Source organism: Anopheles moucheti, unplaced genomic scaffold, assembly GCF_943734755.1.
Source record: "Anopheles moucheti unplaced genomic scaffold, idAnoMoucSN_F20_07 U1, whole genome shotgun sequence".
Classification (NCBI taxonomy): Eukaryota; Metazoa; Arthropoda; class Insecta; order Diptera; family Culicidae; genus Anopheles; species Anopheles moucheti.
In genome coordinates, this window is record NW_026453624.1 from 1,645,419 (window position 1) to 1,668,249 (window position 22,831).

Genomic DNA, 22,831 nt, shown 5'->3' on the forward strand with positions numbered 1-22,831 from the left:
ATCCATCGACCATCCGACTTGAATTTGGTACTTTTGAATTGAGGTCCGCGAGTAGTGACTTTGTCATTCAATAGCTTTTGACTTTCGCATCCATCGACCATCCGCCTTGCACTTGGTACTTTTGAATTGAGGTCCGCGAGTAGTGACTTTGTCATACAAACACTTTTGACTTTCGCATCCATCGACCATCCGATTTGAACTTGGTACTTTTGAATTGTGGTCCACGAGTAATGACTTTGTCATTCCATAGCTTTTGACTTTTGCATCCATCGACCATCCGACTTGAACTTGGTACTTTTGAATTGAGGTCCGCGAGTAGTGACTTTGTCATACAAACACTTTTGACTTTCGCATCCATCGACCATCCGATTTGAACTTGGTACTTTTGAATTGAGGTCCGCGAGTAGTGACTTTGTCATTCAATAGCTTTTGACTTTCGCATCCATCGACCATCCGCCTTGCACTTGGTACTTTTGAATTGAGGTCCGCGAGTAGTGACTTTGTCATACAAACACTTTTGACTTTCGCATCCATCGACCATCCGATTTGAACTTGGTACTTTTGAATTGTGGTCCACGAGTAATGACTTTGTCATTCCATAGCTTTTGACTTTCGCATCCATCGACCATCCGCCTTGCACTTGGTACTTTTGAATTGAGGTCCGCGAGTAGTGACTTTGTCATACAAACACTTTTGACTTTCGCATCCATCGACCATCCGATTTGAACTTGGTACTTTTGAATTGTGGTCCACGAGTAGTGACGTTGTCATTCAATAGCTTTTGACTTTCGCATCCATCGACCATCCGACTTGAACTTGGTACTTTTGAATTGAGGTCCGCGAGTAGTGACTTTGTCATTCAATAGCTTTTGACTTTCGCATCCATCGACCATCCGCCTTGCACTTGGTACTTTTGAATTGAGGTCCGCGAGTAGTGACTTTGTCATACAAACACTTTTGACTTTCGCATCCATCGACCATCCGATTTGAACTTGGTACTTTTGAATTGAGGTCCGCGAGTAGTGACTTTGTCATTCAATAGCTTTTGACTTTTGCATCCATCGACCATCCGATTTGAACTTGGTACTTTTGAATTGAGGTCCGCGAGTAGTGACTTTGTCATTCAATAGCTTTTGACTTTCGCTTCCGTCGACCATCCGATTTGAACTTGGTACTTTTGAATTGAGGTCCGCGAGTAGTGACTTTATCATTCAATAGCTTTTGACTTTTGCATCCATCGAGCATCCGATTTGAACTTGGTACTTTTGAATTGAGGTCCGCGAGTAGTGACTTTGTCATTCAATAGCTTTTGACTTTCGCATCCATCGACCATCCAACTTGCGCTGGGTACTTTTGAAATGTGGTCCGCGAGTAGTGACTTTGTCATTCAATAGCTTTTGACTTTTGCATCCATCGACCATCCGCCTTGAACTTGGTACTTTTGAATTGAGGTCCGGGAGTAGTGACTTTGTCATTCAATAGCTTTTGACTTTCGCATCCATCGACCATCCGCCTTGAACTTGGTACTTTTGAATTGAGGTCCGCGAGTAGTGACTTTGTCATACAAACACTTTTGACTTTCGCATCCATCGACCATCCGCCTTGAACTTGGTACTTTTGAATTGAGGTCCGCGAGTAGTGACTTTGTCATTCAATAGCTTTTGACTTTTGCATCCATCGAGCATCCGATTTGAACTTGGTACTTTTGAATTGAGGTCCGCGAGTAGTGACCTTGTCATTCAATAGCTTTCGACCTTCACATCCATCGACCATCCAACTTGCACTTGGAACTTTTGAATTGAGGTCCGCGAGTAGTGACTTTGTCATTCAATAGCTTTTGACTTTCGCATCCATCGACCATCCGCCTTGAACTTGGTACTTTTGAATTGAGGTCCGCGAGTAGTGACTTTGTCATACAAACACTTTTGACTTTCGCATCCATCGACCATCCGATTTGAACTTGGTACTTTTGAATTGTGGTCCGCGAGTAGTGACTTTTTCATTTAATAGCTTTTGACTTTCACATCTATCGACCATCCGATTTGAACTTGGTGCTTTTGAATTGAGGTCCGCGAGTAGTGACTTTGTCATTCAAAAGCTTTTGACTTTCGCATCCATCGACCATCCGATTTGCACTTGGTACTTTTGAATTGAGGTCCGCGAGTAGTGACTTTGTCATTCAATAGCTTTTGACTTTCGCATCCATCGACCATCCGACTTGAACTTGGTACTTTTGAATTGAGGTCCGCGAGTAGTGACTTTGTCATTCAATAGCTTTCGACCTTCACATCCATCGACCATCCAACTTGCACTTGGAACTTTTGAATTGTGGTCCGCGAGTAGTGATTTTGTCATACAACAGCTTTTGACTTTCGCATCCATCGACCATCCGATTTGAACTTGGAACTTTTGAATTGTGGTCCGCGAGTAGTGACTTTGTCATACAACAGCTTTTGACTTTCGCATTCATCGACCATCCGATTTGAACTTGGTACTTTTGAATTGAGGTCCGCGAGTAGTGACTTTGTCATTCAATAGCTTTTGACTTTCGCATCCATCGACCATCCGCCTTGAACTTGGTACTTTTGAATTGAGGTCCGCGAGTAGTGACTTTGTCATTCAATAGCTTTTGACTTTCGCAACCATCGACCATCCGCCTTGAACTTGGTACTTTTGAATTGAGGTCTGCGAGTAGTGACTTTGTTATTCAATAGCTTTTGACTTTCGCATCCATCGACCATCCGATTTGAACTTGGTACTTTTGAATTGAGGTCCGCGAGTAGTGACTTTGTCATACAACAGCTTTTGACTTTCGCATCCATCGACCATCCGACTTGAACTTGGTACTTTTGAATTGAGGTTCGCGAGTAGTGACTTTGTCATTCAATAGCTTTTGACTTTCGCATTCATCGACCATCCGATTTGAACTTGGTACTTTTGATTTGAGGTCCGCGAGTAGTGACTTTGTCATTCAATAGCTTTTGACTTTCGCATCCATCGACCATCCGATTTGAACTTGGTACTTTTGAATTGAGGTCCGCGAGTAGTGACTTTGTCATTCAATAGCTTTTGACTTTTGCATCCATCGACCATCCGATTTGAACTTGGTACTTATGAATTGAGGTCCGCGAGTAGTGACTTTGTCATTCAATAGCTTTTGACTTTCGCAACCATCGACCATCCGCCTTGAACTTGGTACTTTTGAATTGAGGTCTGCGAGTAGTGACTTTGTTATTCAATAGCTTTTGACTTTCGCATCCATCGACCATCCGATTTGAACTTGGTACTTTTGAATTGAGGTCTGCGAGTAGTGACTTTGTCATTCAATAGCTTTTGACTTTCGCATCCATCGACCATCCGATTTGAACTTGGTACTTTTGAATTGAGGTCCGCGAGTAGTGACTTTGTCATTCAATAGCTTTTGACTTTCGCATTCATCGACCATCCGATTTGAACTTGGTACTTTTGATTTGAGGTCCGCGAGTAGTGACTTTGTCATTCAATAGCTTTTGACTTTCGCATCCATCGACCATCCGATTTGAACTTGGTACTTTTGAATTGAGGTCCGCGAGTAGTGACTTTGTCATTCAATAGCTTTTGACTTTTGCATCCATCGACCATCCGATTTGAACTTGGTACTTATGAATTGAGGTCCGCGAGTAGTGACTTTGTCATTCAATAGCTTTTGACTTTCACATCCATCGACCATCCGCCTTGCACTTGGTACTTTTGAATTGTGGTCCGCGAGTAGTGACTTTGTCATTCAATAGCTTTTGACTTTTGCATCCATCGACCATCCGATTTGAACTTGGTACTTTTGAATTGAGGTCCGCGAGTAGTGACTTTGTCATTCAATAGCTTCTGACTTTCGCATCCATCGACCATCCGCCTTGCACTTGGTACTTTTGAATTGTGGTCCGCGAGTAGTGACTTTGTCATTCAATAGCTTTTGACTTTTGCATCCATCGACCATCCGATTTGAACTTGGTACTTTTGAATTGAGGTCCGCGAGTAGTGACTTTGTCATTCAATAGCTTTTGACTTTCGCATCCATCGACCATCCGATTTGAACTTGGTACTTTTGAATTGAGGTCTGCGAGTAGTGACTTTGTCATTCAATAGCTTTTGACTTTCGCATCCATCGACCATCCGATTTGAACTTGGTACTTTTGAATTGAGGTCCGCGAGTAGTGACTTTGTCATTCAATAGCTTCTGACTTTCACATCCATCGACCATCCGCCTTGCACTTGGTACTTTTGAATTGTGGTCCGCGAGTAGTGACTTTGTCATTCAATAGCTTCTGACTTTCGCATCCATCGACCATCCGCCTTGCACTTGGTACTTTTGAATTGTGGTCCGCGAGTAGTGACTTTGTCATTCAATAGCTTTTGACTTTTGCATCCATCGACCATCCGATTTGAACTTGGTACTTTTGAATTGAGGTCCGCGAGTAGTGACTTTGTCATTCAATAGCTTCTGACTTTCACATCCATCGACCATCCGCCTTGCACTTGGTACTTTTGAATTGAGGTCCGCGAGTAGTGACTTTGTCATTCAATAGCTTCTGACTTTCGCATCCATCGACCATCCGCCTTGCACTTGGTACTTTTGAATTGAGGTCCGCGAGTAGTGACTTTGTCATTCAATAGCTTTTGACTTTTGCATCCATTGACCATCCGCCTTGCACTTGGTACTTTTGAATAGAGGTCCGCGAGTAGTGACTTTGTCATTCAAAAGCTTTTGACTTTTGCATCCATCGACCATCCGATTTGAACTTGGTACTTTTGAATTGAGGTCCGCGAGTAGTGACTTTGTCATTCAATAGCTTTTGACTTTCGCATCCATCGACCATCCGCCTTGCACTTGGTACTTTTGAATTGTGGTCCGCGAGTAGTGACTTTGTCATTCAATAGCTTTTGACTTTTGCATCCATCGACCATCCGATTTGAACTTGGTACTTTTGAATTGAGGTCCGGGAGTAGTGACTTTGTCATTCAATAGCTTTTGACTTTCGCATCCATCGACCATCCGATTTGAACTTGGTACTTTTGAATTGAGGTCCGCGAGTAGTGACTTTGTCATTCAATAGCTTTTGACTTTTGCATCCATCGACCATCCGATTTGAACTTGGTACTTTTGAATTGAGGTCCGCGAGTAGTGACTTTGTCATTCAATAGCTTCTGACTTTCGCATCCATCGACCATCCGCCTTGCACTTGGTACTTTTGAATTGTGGTCCGCGAGTAGTGACTTTGTCATTCAATAGCTTTTGACTTTTGCATCCATCGACCATCCGATTTCAACTTGGTACTTTTGAATTGAGGTCCGCGAGTAGTGACTTTGTCATTCAATAGCTTCTGACTTTCACATCCATCGACCATCCGCCTTGCACTTGGTACTTTTGAATTGAGGTCCGCGAGTAGTGACTTTGTCATTCAATAGCTTCTGACTTTCGCATCAATCGACCATCCGCCTTGCACTTGGTACTTTTGAATTGAGGTCCGCGAGTAGTGACTTTGTCATTCAATAGCTTTTGACTTTTGCATCCATTGACCATTCGCCTTGCACTTGGTACTTTTGAATTGAGGTCCGCGAGTAGTGACTTTGTCATTCAATAGCTTCTGACTTTCGCATCCATCGACCATCCGACTTGCACTTGGTACTTTTGAATTGAGGTCCGCGAGTAGTGACTTTGTCATTCAATAGCTTTTGACTTTCGCATCCATCGACCATCCGATTTGAACTTGGTACTTTTGAATAGAGGTCCGCGAGTAGTGACTTTGTCATTCAATAGCTTTTGACTTTCGCATCCATCGACCATCCGATTTGAACTTGGTACTTTTGAATTGAGGTCCGCGAGTAGTGACTTTGTCATTCAATAGCTTCTGACTTTCGCATCCATCGACCATCCGCCTTGCACTTGGTACTTTTGAATTGAGGTCCGCGAGTAGTGACTTTGTTATTCAATAGCTTCTGACTTTCGCATCCATCGACCATCCGATTTGAACTTGGTACTTTTGATTTGAGGTCCGCGAGTAGTGACTTTGTCATTCAATAGCTTTTGACTTTCGCATCCATCGACCATCCGACTTGCACTTGGTACTTTTGAATTGAGGTCCGCGAGTAGTGACTTTGTCATTCAATAGCTTCTGACTTTCGCATCCATCGACCATCCGACTTGCACTTGGTACTTTTGAATTGAGGTCCGCGAGTAGTGACTTTGTCATTCAATAGCTTTTGACTTTCGCATCCATCGACCATCCGATTTGAACTTGGTACTTTTGAATTGAGGTCCGCGAGTAGTGACTTTGTCATTCAATAGCTTTTGACTTTCGCATCCATCGACCATCCGATTTGAACTTGGTACTTTTGAATTGAGGTCCGCGAGTAGTGACTTTGTCATTCAATAGCTTCTGACTTTCGCATCCATCGACCATCCGCCTTGCACTTGGTACTTTTGAATTGAGGTCCGCGAGTAGTGACTTTGTCATTCAATAGCTTCTGACTTTCGCATCCATCGACCATCCGCCTTGCACTTGGTACTTTTGAATTGAGGTCCGCGAGTAGTGACTTTGTCATTCAATAGCTTCTGACTTTCACATCCATCGACCATCCGATTTGAACTTGGAACTTTTGAATTGAGGTCCGCGAGTAGTGACTTTGTCATTCAATAGCTTTTGACTTTCGCATCCATCGACCATCCGATTTGAACTTGGTACTTTTGAATTGAGGTCCGCGAGTAGTGACTTTGTCATTCAATAGCTTTTGACTTTTGCATCCATCGACCATCCGATTTGAACTTGGTACTTTTGAATTGAGGTCCGCGAGTAGTGACTTTGTCATTCACTAGTTTTCGACTTTCGCATCCATCGACCATCCGACTTGCACTTGGTACTTTTGAACTGAGGTCCGCGAGTAGTGACTTTGTCATTCAATAGCTTTTGACTTTCGCATCCATCGACCATCCGATTTGAACTTTGTACTTTTGAATTGTGGTCCGCGAGTAGTGACTTTGTCATTCAATAGCTTTTGACTTTCACATCCATCGACCATCCGACTTGCACTTGGTACTTTTGAATTGAGGTCCGCGAGTAGTGACTTTGTCATTCAATAGCTTTTGACTTTTGCATCCATCGACCATCCGATTTGAACTTGGTACTTTTGAATTGAGGTCCGCGAGTAGTGACTTTGTCATTCAATAGCTTTTGACTTTTGCATCCATCGACCATCCGATTTGAACTTGGTACTTTTGAATGGAGGTCCGCGAGTAGTGACTTTGTCATTCAATAGCTTTTGACTTTCGCATTCATCGACCATCCGATTTGAACTTGGTACTTTTGAATTGAGGTCCGCGAGTAGTGACTTTGTCATTCACTAGTTTTTGACTTTCGCATCCATCGACCATTCGACTTGTACTTGGTACTTTTGAATTGAGGTCCGCGAGTAGTGACTTTGTCATTCAATAGCTTTTGACTTTCGCATCCATCGACCATCCGATTTGAACTTGGTACTTTTGAATTGTGGTCCGCGAGTAGTGACTTTGTCATTCAATAGCTTTTGACTTTCACATCCATCGACCATCCGACTTGCACTTGGTACTTTTGAATTGAGGTCCGCGAGTAGTGACTTTGTCATTCAATAGCTTTTGACTTTCACATCCATCGACCATCCGATTTGAACTTGGTACTTTTGAATTGAGGTCCGCGAGTAGTGACTTTGTCATTCAATAGCTTTTGACTTTTGCATCCATCGACCATCCGATTTGAACTTGGTACTTTTGAATTGAGGTCCGCGAGTAGTGACTTTGTCATTCACTAGTTTTTGACTTTCGCATCCATCGACCATTCGACTTGTACTTGGTACTTTTGAATTGAGGTCCGCGAGTAGTGACTTTGTCATTCAATAGCTTTTGACTTTCGCATCCATCGACCATCCGATTTGAACTTGGTACTTTTGAATTGTGGTCCGCGAGTAGTGACTTTGTCATTCAATAGCTTTTGACTTTCACATCCATCGACCATCCGACTTGCACTTGGTACTTTTGAATTGAGGTCCGCGAGTAGTGACTTTGTCATTCAATAGCTTTTGACTTTCGCATCCATCGACCATCCGACTTGCACTTGGTACTTTTGAATTGAGGTCCGCGAGTAGTGACTTTGTCATTCAATAGCTTTTGACTTTTGCATCCATCGACCATCCGATTTGAACTTGGTACTTTTGAATTGAGGTCCGCGAGTAGTGACTTTGTCATTCAATAGCTTTTGACTTTTGCATCCATCGACCATCCGATTTGAACTTGGTACTTTTGATTTGAGGTCCGCGAGTAATGACTTTGTCATTCAATAGCTTTTGACTTTCACATCCATCGACCATCCGATTTGAACTTGGTACTTTTGATTTGAGGTCCGCGAGTAGTGACTTTGTTATTCAATAGCTTTTGACTTTCACATCCATCGACCATCCGACTTGCACTTGGTACTTTTGAATTGAGGTCCGCGAGTAATGACTTTGTCATTCAATAGCTTTTGACTTTCACATCCATCGACCATCCGATTTGAACTTGGTACTTTTGAATTGAGGTCTGCGAGTAGTGACTTTGTCATTCAATAGCTTTTGACTTTCGCATCCATCGACCATCCGATTTGAACTTGGTACTTTTAAATTGAGGTCCGCGAGTAGTGACTTTGTCATTCAATAGCTTTTGACTTTCGCATCCATCGACCATCCGACTTGAACTTGGTGCTTTTGAATTGAGGTTCGCGAGTAGTGACTTTGTCATTCAATAGCTTTTGACTTTCACATCCATCGAGCATCCGATTTGAACTTGGAACTTTTGAATTGAGGTCCGCGAGTAGTGACTTTGTCATTCAATAGCTTTTGACTTTCGCATCCATCGACCATTCGATTTGAACTTGGTACTTTTGAATTGAGGTCCGCGAGTAGTGACTTTGTCATTCAATAGCTTTTGACTTTCGCATCCATCGACCATCCGATTTGAACTTGGTACTTTTGAATTGAAGTCCGCGAGTAGTGACTTTGTCATTCCATAGCTTTTGACTTTTGCATCCATCGACCATCCGATTTGAACTTGGTACTTTTGAATTGAGGTCCGCGTGTATTGTCTTTGTCATTCAATAGCTTTTGACTTTCGCATCCATCGACCATCCGATTTGAACTTGGAACTTTTGAATTGAGGTCCGCGAGTAGTGACTTTGTCATTCAATAGCTTTTGACTTTCGCATCCATCGACCATCCGATTTGAACTTGGTACTTTTGAATTGAGGTCCGCGAGTAGTGACTTTGTCATTCAATAGCTTTTGACTTTCGCATCCATCGACCATCCGACTTGCACTTGGTACTTTTGAATTGAGGTTCGCGAGTAGTGACTTTGTCATTCAATAGCTTTTGACTTTCGCATCCATCGACCATCCGATTTGAACTTGGTACTTTTGAATTGAGGTTCGCGAGTAGTGACTTTGTCATTCAATAGCTTTTGTCTGTCGCATCCATCGACCATCCGATTTGAACTTGGTACTTTTGAATTGAGGTTCGCGAGTAGTGACTTTGTCATTCAATAGCTTTTGACTTTCGCATCCATCGACCATCCGATTTGAACTTGGTACTTTTGAATTGAGGTCCGCAAGTAGTGACTTTGTCATTCAATAGCTTTTGACTTTCGCATCCATCGACCATCCGATTTGAACTTGGTACTTTTGAATAGAGGTCCGCGAGTAGTGACTTTGTCATTCAATAGCTTTTGACTTTCGCATCCATCGACCATCCAACTTAAACTTGGTACTTTTAAATTGAGGTCCGCGAGTAGTGACTTTGTCATTCAATAGCTTTTGACTTTCGCATCCATCGACCATCAGACTTGAACTTGGTACTTTTGAATTGAGGTCCGCAAGTAGTGACTTTGTCATTCAATAGCTTTTGACTTTCGCATCCATCGGCCATCCGATTCGAACTTGGTACTTTTGAATTGTGGTCCGCGAGTAATGACTTTGTCATTCAATAGCTTTTGACTTTCGCATCCATCGACCATCCGATTTGAACTTGGTACTTTTGAATAGAGGTCCGCAAGTAGTGACTTTGTCATTCAATAGCTTTTGACTTTCGCATCCATCGACCATCCGATTTGAACTTGGTACTTTTGAATAGAGGTCCGCGAGTAGTGACTTTGTCATTCAATAGCTTTTGACTTTCGCATCCATCGACCATCCGATTTTAACTTGGTACTTTTGAATTGTGGTCCGCGAGTAGTGACTTTGTCATTCAATAGCTTTTGACTTTCGCATCCATCGACCATCCGATTTTAACTTGGTACTTTTGAATTGAGGTCCGCAAGTAGTGACTTTGTCATTCAATAGCTTTTGACTTTCGCATCCATCGGCCATCCGATTCGAACTTGGTACTTTTGAATTGTGGTCCGCGAGTAATGACTTTGTCATTCAATAGCTTTTGACTTTCGCATCCATCGACCATCCGATTTGAACTTGGTACTTTTGAATAGAGGTCCGCGAGTAGTGACTTTGTCATTCAATAGCTTTTGACTTTCGCATCCATCGGCCATCCGATTCGAACTTGGTACTTTTGAATTGTGGTCCGCGAGTAATGACTTTGTCATTCAATAGCTTTTGACTTTCGCATCCATCGACCATCCAACTTAAACTTGGTACTTTTAAATTGAGGTCCGCAAGTAGTGACTTTGTCATTCAATAGCTTTTGACTTTCGCATCCATCGACCATCCGATTTGAACTTGGTACTTTTGAATTGTGGTCCGCGAGTAATGACTTTGTCATTCAATAGCTTTTGACTTTCGCATCCATCGACCATCCGATTTGAACTTGGTACTTTTGAATTGAGGTCCGCAAGTAGTGACTTTGTCATTCAATAGCTTTTGACTTTCGCATCCATCGGCCATCCGATTCGAACTTGGTACTTTTGAATTGTGGTCCGCGAGTAATGACTTTGTCATTCAATAGCTTTTGACTTTCGCATCCATCGACCATCCAACTTAAACTTGGTACTTTTAAATTGAGGTCCGCAAGTAGTGACTTTGTCATTCAATAGCTTTTGACTTTCGCATCCATCGACCATCCGATTTGAACTTGGTACTTTTGAATAGAGGTCCGCAAGTAGTGACTTTGTCATTCAATAGCTTTTGACTTTCGCATCCATCGACCATCCGATTTGAACTTGGTACTTTTGAATAGAGGTCCGCGAGTAGTGACTTTGTCATTCAATAGCTTTTGACTTTCGCATCCATCGACCATCCGATTTTAACTTGGTACTTTTGAATTGAGGTCCGCAAGTAGTGACTTTGTCATTCAATAGCTTTTGACTTTCGCATCCATCGGCCATCCGATTCGAACTTGGTACTTTTGAATTGTGGTCCGCGAGTAATGACTTTGTCATTCAATAGCTTTTGACTTTCGCATCCATCGACCATCCGATTTGAACTTGGTACTTTTGAATAGAGGTCCGCGAGTAGTGACTTTGTCATTCAATAGCTTTTGACTTTCGCATCCATCGACCATCCAACTTAAACTTGGTACTTTTAAATTGAGGTCCGCGAGTAGTGACTTTGTCATTCAATAGCTTTTGACTTTCGCATCCATCGACCATCAGACTTGAACTTGGTACTTTTGAATTGAGGTCCGCGAGTAGTGACTTTGTCATTCAATAGCTTTTGACTTTCGCATCCATCGACCATCCGATTTGAACTTGGTACTTTTGAATAGAGGTCCACGAGTAGTGACTTTGTCATTCAATAGCTTTTGACTTTCGCATCCATCGACCATCCGATTTTAACTTGGTACTTTTGAATTGTGGTCCGCGAGTAGTGACTTTGTCATTCAATAGCTTTTGACTTTCACATCCATCGACCATCCGACTTGCACTTGGTACTTTTGAATTGAGGTCCGCGAGTAGTGACTTTGTCATTCAATAGCTTTTGACTTTTGCATCCATCGACCATCCGATTTGAACTTGGTACTTTTGAATTGAGGTCCGCGAGTAGTGACTTTTTCATTCAATAGCTTTTGACTTTTGCATCCATCGACCATCCGATTTGAACTTTGTACTTTTGAATTGTGGTCCTCGAGTAGTGACTTTGTCATTCAATAGCTTTTGACTTTTGCATCCATCGACCATCCGATTTGAACTTTGTACTTTTGAATTGTGGTCCGCGAGTAGTGACTTTGTCATTCAATAGCTTTTGACTTTCACATCCATCGACCATCCGACTTGCACTTGGTACTTTTGAATTGAGGTCCGCGAGTAGTGACTTTGTCATTCAATAGCTTTTGACTTTCACATCCATCGACCATCCGACTTGCACTTGGTACTTTTGAATTGAGGTCCGCGAGTAGTGACTTTGTCATTCAATAGCTTTTGACTTTTGCATCCATCGACCATCCGATTTGAACTTGGTACTTTTGAATTGAGGTCCGCGAGTAGTGACTTTTTCATTCAATAGCTTTTGACTTTTGCATCCATCGACCATCCGATTTGAACTTGGTACTTTTGATTTGAGGTCCGCGAGTAGTGACTTTGTCATTCAATAGCTTTTGACTTTTGCATCCATCGACCATCCGATTTGAACTTGGTACTTTTGATTTGAGGTCCGCGAGTAATGACTTTGTCATTCAATAGCTTTTGACTTTCACATCCATCGACCATCCGATTTGAACTTGGTACTTTTGATTTGAGGTCCGCGAGTAGTGACTTTGTTATTCAATAGCTTTTGACTTTCACATCCATCGACCATCCGACTTGCACTTGGTACTTTTGAATTGAGGTCCGCGAGTAGTGACTTTGTCATTCAATAGCTTTTGACTTTCACATCCATCGACCATCCGACTTGAACTTGGTACTTTTGAATTGAGGTCTGCGAGTAGTGACTTTGTCATTCAATAGCTTTTGACTTTCACATCCATCGACCATCCGATTTGAACTTGGTACTTTTGAATTGAGGTTCGCGAGTAGTGACTTTGTCATTCAATAGCTTTTGACTTTCGCATCCATCGACCATCCGATTTGAACTTGGTACTTTTAAATTGAGGTCCGCGAGTAGTGACTTTGTCATTCAATAGCTTTTGACTTTCGCATCCATCGACCATCCGACTTGAACTTGGTGCTTTTGAATTGAGGTTCGCGAGTAGTGACTTTGTCATTCAATAGCTTTTGACTTTCACATCCATCGAGCATCCGATTTGAACTTGGAACTTTTGAATTGAGGTCCGCGAGTAGTGACTTTGTCATTCAATAGCTTTTGACTTTCGCATCCATCGACCATTCGATTTGAACTTGGTACTTTTGAATTGAGGTCCGCGAGTAGTGACTTTGTCATTCAATAGCTTTTGACTTTCGCATCCATCGACCATCCGATTTGAACTTGGTACTTTTGAATTGAAGTCCGCGAGTAGTGACTTTGTCATTCCATAGCTTTTGACTTTTGCATCCATCGACCATCCGATTTGAACTTGGTACTTTTGAATTGAGGTCCGCGTGTATTGTCTTTGTCATTCAATAGCTTTTGACTTTCGCATCCATCGACCATCCGATTTGAACTTGGAACTTTTGAATTGAGGTCCGCGAGTAGTGACTTTGTCATTCAATAGCTTTTGACTTTCGCATCCATCGACCATCCGATTTGAACTTGGTACTTTTGAATTGAGGTCCGCGAGTAGTGACTTTGTCATTCAATAGCTTTTGACTTTCGCATCCATCGGCCATCCGATTCGAACTTGGTACTTTTGAATTGTGGTCCGCGAGTAGTGACTTTGTCATTCAATAGCTTTTGACTTTCGCATCCATCGACCATCCAACTTGAACTTGGTACTTTTAAATTGAGGTCCGCGAGTAGTGACTTTGTCATTCAATAGCTTTTGACTTTCGCATCCATCGACCATCAGACTTGAACTTGGTACTTTTGAATTGAGGTCCGCGAGTAATGACTTTGTCATTCAATAGCTTTTGACTTTCGCATCCATCGACCATCCGATTTGAACTTGGTACTTTTGAATAGAGGTCCGCAAGTAGTGACTTTGTCATTCAATAGCTTTTGACTTTCGCATCCATCGACCATCCGATTTGAACTTGGTACTTTTGAATAGAGGTCCACGAGTAGTGACTTTGTCATTCAATAGCTTTTGATTTTCGCATCCATCGACCTTCCGATTTGAACTTGGTACTTTTGAATAGAGGTCCGCGAGTAGTGACTTTGTCATTCAATAGCTTTTGACTTTCGCATCCATCGACCATCCGATTTGAACTTGGTACTTTTGAATTGAGGTCCGCAAGTAGTGACTTTGTCATTCAATAGCTTTTGACTTTCGCATCCATCGACCATCCGATTTGAACTTGGTACTTTTGAATAGAGGTCCACGAGTAGTGACTTTGTCATTCAATAGCTTTTGACTTTCGCATCCATCGACCATCCGACTTGCACTTGGTACTTTTGAATTGTGGTCCGCGAGTAATGACTTTGTCATTCAATAGCTTTTGACTTTCGCATCCATCGACCATCCAACTTGAACTTGGTACTTTTAAATTGAGGTCCGCGAGTAGTGACTTTGTCATTCAATAGCTTTTGACTTTCGCATCCATCGACCATCAGACTTGAACTTGGTACTTTTGAATTGAGGTCCGCGAGTAATGACTTTGTCATTCAATAGCTTTTGACTTTCGCATCCATCGACCATCCGATTTGAACTTGGTACTTTTGAATAGAGGTCCGCAAGTAGTGACTTTGTCATTCAATAGCTTTTGACTTTCGCATCCATCGACCATCCGATTTGAACTTGGTACTTTTGAATAGAGGTCCACGAGTAGTGACTTTGTCATTCAATAGCTTTTGACTTTCGCATCCATCGGCCATCCGATTCGAACTTGGTACTTTTGAATTGAGGTCCGCGAGTAATGACTTTGTCATTCAATAGCTTTTGACTTTCGCATCCATCGACCATCCGATTTGAACTTGGTACTTTTGAATTGAGGTCCGCAAGTAGTGACTTTGTCATTCAATAGCTTTTGACTTTCGCATCCATCGACCATCCGATTTGAACTTGGTACTTTTGAATAGAGGTCCACGAGTAGTGACTTTGTCATTCAATAGCTTTTGACTTTCGCATCCATCGACCATCCGACTTGCACTTGGTACTTTTGAATTGTGGTCCGCGAGTAATGACTTTGTCATTCAATAGCTTTTGACTTTCGCATCCATCGACCATCCGATTTGAACTTGGTACTTTTGAATTGAGGTCCGGGAGTAGTGACTTTGTCATTCAATACCTTTTGACTTTTGCATCCATCGACCATCCGATTTGAACTTGGAACTTTTGAATTGAGGTCCGTGAGTAGTGACTTTGTCATTCAATACCTTTTGACTTTTGCATCCATCGACCATCCGATTTGAACTTGGTACTTTTGAATTGTGGTCCACGAGTAGTGACTTTGTCATTCAATAGCTTTTGACTTTCGCATCCATCGACCATCCGACTTGCACTTGGTACTTTTGAATTGTGGTCCGCGAGTAATGACTTTGTCATTCAATAGCTTTTGACTTTCGCATCCATCGACCATCCGATTTGAACTTGGTACTTTTGAATTGAGGTCCGCGAGTAGTGACTTTGTCATTCAATAGCTTTTGACTTTCGCATCCATCGACCATCCGATTTGAACTTGGTACTTTTGAATTGAGGTCCGCGAGTAGTGACTGTGTCATTCAATAGCTTTTGACTTTCGCATCCATCGACCATCCGATTTGAACTTGGAACTTTTGAATTGAGGTCCGTGAGTAGTGACTTTGTCATTCAATACCTTTTGACTTTTGCATCCATCGACCATCCGATTTGAACTTGGAACTTTTGAATTGAGGTCCGTGAGTAGTGACTTTGTCATTCAATACCTTTTGACTTTCACATCCATCGACCATCCGATTTGAACTTGGTACTTTTGAATTGTGGTCCGCGAGTAGTGACTTTGTCATTCAATAGCTTTTGACTTTTGCATCCATCGACCATCCGATTTGCACTTGGAACTTTTGAATTGAGGTCCGCGAGTAGTGACTTTGTCATTCAATAGCTTTTGACTTTCGCATCCATCGACCATCCGATTTGAACTTGGTACTTTTGAATTGAGGTCCGCGAGTAGTGACTTTGTCATACAATAGCTTTTGACTTTCGCATCCATCGACCATCAGACTTGAACTTGGTACTTTTGAATTGAGGTCCGCGAGTAATGACTTTGTCATTCAATAGCTTTTGACTTTCGCATCCATCGACCATCCGATTTGAACTTGGAACTTTTGAATTGAGGTCCGTGAGTAGTGACTTTGTCATTCAATACCTTTTGACTTTTGCATCCATCGACCATCCGATTTGAACTTGGTACTTTTGATTTGAGGTCCGCGAGTAGTGACTTTGTCATTCAATAGCTTTTGACTTTCGCATCCATCGATCATCCAACTTGCACTTGGTACTTTTGAATTGTGGTCCGCGAGTAGTGACTTTGTCATTCAATAGCTTTTGACTTTCGCATCCATCGACCATCCGATTTGAACTTGGTACTTTTGAATAGAGGTCCGCAAGTAGTGACTTTGTCATTCAATAGCTTTTGACTTTCGCATCCATCGACCATCCGATTTGAACTTGGTACTTTTGAATAGAGGTCCACGAGTAGTGACTTTGTCATTCAATAGCTTTTGACTTTCGCATCCATCGGCCATCCGATTCGAACTTGGTACTTTTGAATTGAGGTCCGCAAGTAGTGACTTTGTCATTCAATAGCTTTTGACTTTCGCATCCATCGACCATCCGATTTGAACTTGGTACTTTTGAATAGAGGTCCACGAGTAGTGACTTTGTCATTCAATAGCTTTTGACTTTCGCATCCATCGACCATCCGACTTGCACTTGGTACTTTTGAATTGAGGTCCGCGAGTAGTGACTTTGTCATTCAATACCTTTTGACTTTTGCATCCATCGGCCATCCGATTCGAACTTGGTACTTTTGAATTGAGGTCCGCGAGTAGTGACTTTGTCATTCAATAGCTTTTGACTTTCGCATCCATCGACCATCCGATTTGAACTTGGTACTTTTGAATTGAGGTCCGCGAGTAGTGACTTTGTCATTCAATACCTTTTGACTTTTGCATCCATCGACCATCCGATTTGAACTTGGTACTTTTGAATTGAGGTCCGTGAGTAGTGACTTTGTCATTCAATAGCTTTTGACTTTCGCATCCATCGACCATCCGATTTGAACTTGGTACTTTTGAATTGAGGTCCGCGAGTAATGACTTTGTCATTCAATAGCTTTTGACTTTCGCATCCATCGACCATCCGATTTGAACTTGGTACTTTTGAATTGAGGTCCGCAAGTAGTGACTTTGTCATTCAATAGCTTTTGACTTTCGCATCCATCGACCATCCGATTTGAACTTGGTACTTTTGAATAGAGGTCCACGAGTAGTGACTTTGTCATTCAATAGCTTTTGACTTTCGCATCCATCGACCATCCGACTTGCACTTGGTACTTTTGAATTGTGGTCCGCGAGTAATGACTTTGTCATTCAATAGCTTTTGACTTTCGCATCCATCGACCATCCGATTTGAACTTGGTACTTTTGAATTGTGGTCCGCGAGTAATGACTTTGTCATTCAATAGCTTTTGACTTTTGCATCCATCGAGCATCCGATTTGAACTTGGTACTTTTGAATTGAGGTCCGTGAGTAGTGACTTTGTCATTCAATAGCTTTTGACTTTCGCATCCATCGACCATCCGACTTGCACTTGGTACTTTTGAATTGTGGTCCGCGAGTAATGACTTTGTCATTCAATAGCTTTTGACTTTCGCATCCATCGACCATCCGATTTGAACTTGGTACTTTTGAATTGAGGTCCGCGAGTAGTGACTTTGTCATTCAATACCTTTTGACTTTTGCATCCATCGACCATCCGATTTGAACTTGGTACTTTTGAATTGAGGTCCGTGAGTAGTGACTTTGTCATTCAATAGCTTTTGACTTTCGCATCCATCGACCATCCGACTTGCACTTGGTACTTTTGAATTGTGGTCCGCGAGTAATGACTTTGTCATTCAATAGCTTTTGACTTTCGCATCCATCGACCATCCGATTTGAACTTGGTACTTTTGAATTGTGGTCCGCGAGTAATGACTTTGTCATTCAATAGCTTTTGACTTTCGCATCCATCGACCATCCGATTTGAACTTGGTACTTTTGAATTGAGGTCCGCGAGTAGTGACTTTGTCATTCCATAGCTTTTGACTTTTGCATCCATCGACCATCCGATTTGCACTTGGAACTTTTGAATTGAGGTCCGTGAGTAGTGACTTTGTCATTCAATACCTTTTGACTTTTGCATCCATCGACCATCCGATTTGAACTTGGTACTTTTGAATTGAGGTCCGTGAGTAGTGACTTTGTCATTCAATACCTTTTGACTTTTGCATCCATCGACCATCCGATTTGAACTTGGAACTTTTGAATTGAGGTCCGTGAGTAGTGACTTTGTCATTCAATACCTTTTGACTTTTGCATCCATCGACCATCCGATTTGAACTTGGTACTTTTGAATTGTGGTCCGCGAGTAGTGACTTTGTCATTCAATAGCTTTTGACTTTTGCATCCATCGACCATCCGATTTGCACTTGGAACTTTTGAATTGAGGTCCGCGAGTAGTGACTTTGTCATTCAATAGCTTTTGACTTTCGCATCCATCGACCATCCGATTTGAACTTGGTACTTTTGAATTGAGGTCCGCGAGTAGTGACTTTGTCATACAATAGCTTTTGACTTTCGCATCCATCGACCATCCGATTTGAACTTGGTACTTTTGAATTGAGGTCCGCGAGTAATGACTTTGTCATTCAATAGCTTTTGACTTTCGCATCCATCGACCATCCGATTTGAACTTGGAACTTTTGAATTGAGGTCCGCGAGTAGTGACTTTGTCATTCAATAGCTTTTGACTTTCGCATCCATCGACCATCCGATTTGAACTTGGAACTTTTGAATTGAGGTCCGTGAGTAGTGACTTTGTCATTCAATACCTTTTGACTTTTGCATCCATCGACCATCCGATTTGAACTTGGTACTTTTGAATTGAGGTCCGCGAGTAGTGACTTTGTCATACAATAGCTTTTGACTTTCGCATCCATCGACCATCAGACTTGAACTTGGTACTTTTGAATTGAGGTCCACGAGTAGTGACTTTGTCATTCAATAGCTTTTGACTTTCGCATCCATCGACCATCCGACTTGCACTTGGTACTTTTGAATTGTGGTCCGCGAGTAATGACTTTGTCATTCAATAGCTTTTGACTTTCGCATCCATCGACCATCCGATTTGAACTTGGAACTTTTGAATAGAGGTCCGCGAGTAGTGACTTTGTCATTCAATAGCTTTTGACTTTCGCATCCATCGACCATCCGATTTGAACTTGGTACTTTTGAATTGAGGTCCGCGAGTAGTGACTTTGTCATTCAATAGCTTTTGACTTTCGCATCCATCGACCATCCGCCTTGCGCTTGGTACTTTTGAATTGAGGTCCGCGAGTAGTGACTGTGTCATTCAATAGCTTTTGACTTTCGCATCCATCGACCATCCGATTTGAACTTGGAACTTTTGAATTGAGGTCCGTGAGTAGTGACTTTGTCATTCAATACCTTTTGACTTTTGCATCCATCGACCATCCGATTTGAACTTGGTACTTTTGAATTGAGGTCCGTGAGTAGTGACTTTGTCATTCAATACCTTTTGACTTTTGCATCCATCGACCATCCGATTTGAACTTGGTACTTTTGAATTGTGGTCCGCGAGTAGTGACTTTGTCATTCAATAGCTTTTGACTTTTGCATCCATCGACCATCCGATTTGCACTTGGAACTTTTGAATTGAGGTCCGCGAGTAGTGACTTTGTCATTCAATAGCTTTTGACTTTCGCATCCATCGACCATCCGATTTGAACTTGGTACTTTTGAATTGAGGTCCGCGAGTAGTGACTTTGTCATACAATAGCTTTTGACTTTCGCATCCATCGACCATCAGACTTGAACTTGGTACTTTTGAATTGAGGTCCGCGAGTAATGACTTTGTCATTCAATAGCTTTTGACTTTCGCATCCATCGACCATCCGATTTGAACTTGGAACTTTTGAATTGAGGTCCGCGAGTAGTGACTTTGTCATTCAATACCTTTTGACTTTTGCATCCATCGACCATCCGATTTGAACTTGGTACTTTTGATTTGAGGTCCGCGAGTAGTGACTTTGTCATTCAATAGCTTTTGACTTTCGCATCCATCGATCATCCAACTTGCACTTGGTACTTTTGAATTGTGGTCCGCGAGTAGTGACTTTGTCATTCAATAGCTTTTGACTTTTGCATCCATCGACCATCCGATTTGAACTTGGTACTTTTGATTTGAGGTCCGCGAGTAGTGACTTTGTCATTCAATAGCTTTTGACTTTCGCATCCATCGACCATCCGATTTGAACTTGGTACTTTTGAATTGAGGTCTGCGAGTAGTGACTTTGTCATTCAATAGCTTTTGACTTTCGCATCCATCGACCATCCGATTTGAACTTGATACTTTTGAATTAAGGTCCGCGAGTAGTGACTTTGTCAATCCATAGCTTTTGACTTTCACATCCATCGACCATCCGATTTGAACTTGGTACTTTTGAATTGAGGTCCGCGAGTAGTGACTTAGTCATTCAATAGCTTTTGACTTTCGCATCCATCGACCATCCGATTTGAACTTGGTACTTTGGAATTGAGGTCCGCGAGTAGTGACTTTGTCATTCAATAGCTTTTGACTTTTGCATCCATCGACCATCCGATTTGAACTTGGAACTTTTGAATTGAAGTCCGCGAGTAGTGACTTTGTCATTCAATAGCTTTTGACTTTCGCATCCATCGACCATCCGATTTGAACTTGGTACTTTTGAATTGAGGTCTGCGAGTAGTGACTTTGTCATTCAATAGCTTTTGACTTTCGCATCCATCGACCATGCGATTTGAACTTGGTACTTTCGAATTGTGGTCCGCGAGTAGCGACTTTGTCATTCAATAGCTTTTGACTTTCGCATCCATCGACCATCCGACTTGAACTTGGTACTTTTGAATTGAGGTCCACGAGTAGTGACTTTGTCATTCAATAGCTTTTGACTTTTGCATCCATCGACCATCCGATTTGAACTTGGAACTTTTGAATTGTGGTCCGTGAGTAGTGACTTTGTCATTCAATAGCTTTTGACTTTTGCATCCATCGACCATCCGATTTGAACTTGGTACTTTGGAATTGAGGTCCGCGAGTAGTGACTTTGTCATTCAATAGCTTTTGACTTTCACATCCATCGACCATCCGATTTGAACTTGGTACTTTTGAATTGTGGTCTGCGAGTAGTGACTTTGTCATTCAATAGCTTTTGACTTTTGCATCCATCGACCATCCGATTTGAACTTTGTACTTTTGAAATGTGGTCCGCGAGTAGTGACTTTGTCATTCAATAGCTTTTGACTTTCACATCCATCGACCATCCGATTTGAACTTGGTACTTTTGAATTGAGGTCCGCGAATAGTGACTTTGTCATTCAATACCTTTTGACTTTCGCATCCATCGACCATCCGATTTGAACTTGGTACTTTGGAATTGAGGTCCGCGAGTAGTGACTTTGTCATTCAATAGCTTTTGACTTTCACATCCATCGACCATCCGATTTGAACTTGGTACTTTTGAATTGTGGTCCGCGAGTAGTGACTTTGTCATTCAATAGCTTTTGACTTTCACATCCATCGACCATCCGATTTGAACTTGGTACTTTTGAATTGTGGTCCGCGAGTAGTGACTTTGTCATACAATAGCTTTTGACTTTCGCATCCATCGACCATTCAACTTGAACTTGGTACTTTTGAATTGTGGTCCGCGAGTAGTGACTTTGTCATTCAATAGCTTTGACTTTCACATCCATCGACCATCCGATTTGAACTTGGTACTTTTGAATTGTGGTCCGCGAGTAGTGACTTTGTCATACAATAGCTTTTGACTTTCGCATCCATCGACCATCCGATTTGAACTTGGTACTTTTGAATTGTGGTCCGCGAGTAGTGACTTTGTCATTCAATAGCTTTTGACTTTTGCATCCATCGACCATCCGATTTGAACTTAGTACTTTTGAATTGAGGTCCGCGAGTAGTGACTTTGTCATTCAATAGCTTTTGACTTTCGCATCCATCGACCATCCGACTTGAACTTGGTACTTTTGAATTGAGGTCCGCGAGTAGTGACTTTGTCATTCAATAGCTTTTGACTTTTGCATCCATCGACCATCCGACTTGCACTTGGTACTTTTGAATTGAGGTCCGCGAGTAGTGACTTTGTCATTCAATAGCTTTTGACTTTCGCATCCATCGACCATCCGCCTTGCGCTTGGTACTTTTGAATTGAGGTCCGCGAGTAGTGACTTTGTCATTCAATAGCTTTTGACTTTCGCATCCATCGACCATCCGATTTGAACTTGGAACTTTTGAATTGAGGTCCGTGAGTAGTGACTTTGTCATTCAATAGCTTTTGACTTTTGCATCCATCGACCATCCGATTTGAACTTGGTACTTTTGAATTGTGGTCCGCGAGTAGTGACTTTGTCATTCAATAGCTTTTGACTTTCGCATCCATCGACCATCCGATTTGAACTTGGTACTTTTGAATTGTGGTCCGCGAGTAGTGACTTTGTCATTCAATAGCTTTTGACTTTTGCATCCATCGACCATCCGATTTGAACTTGGTACTTTTGATTT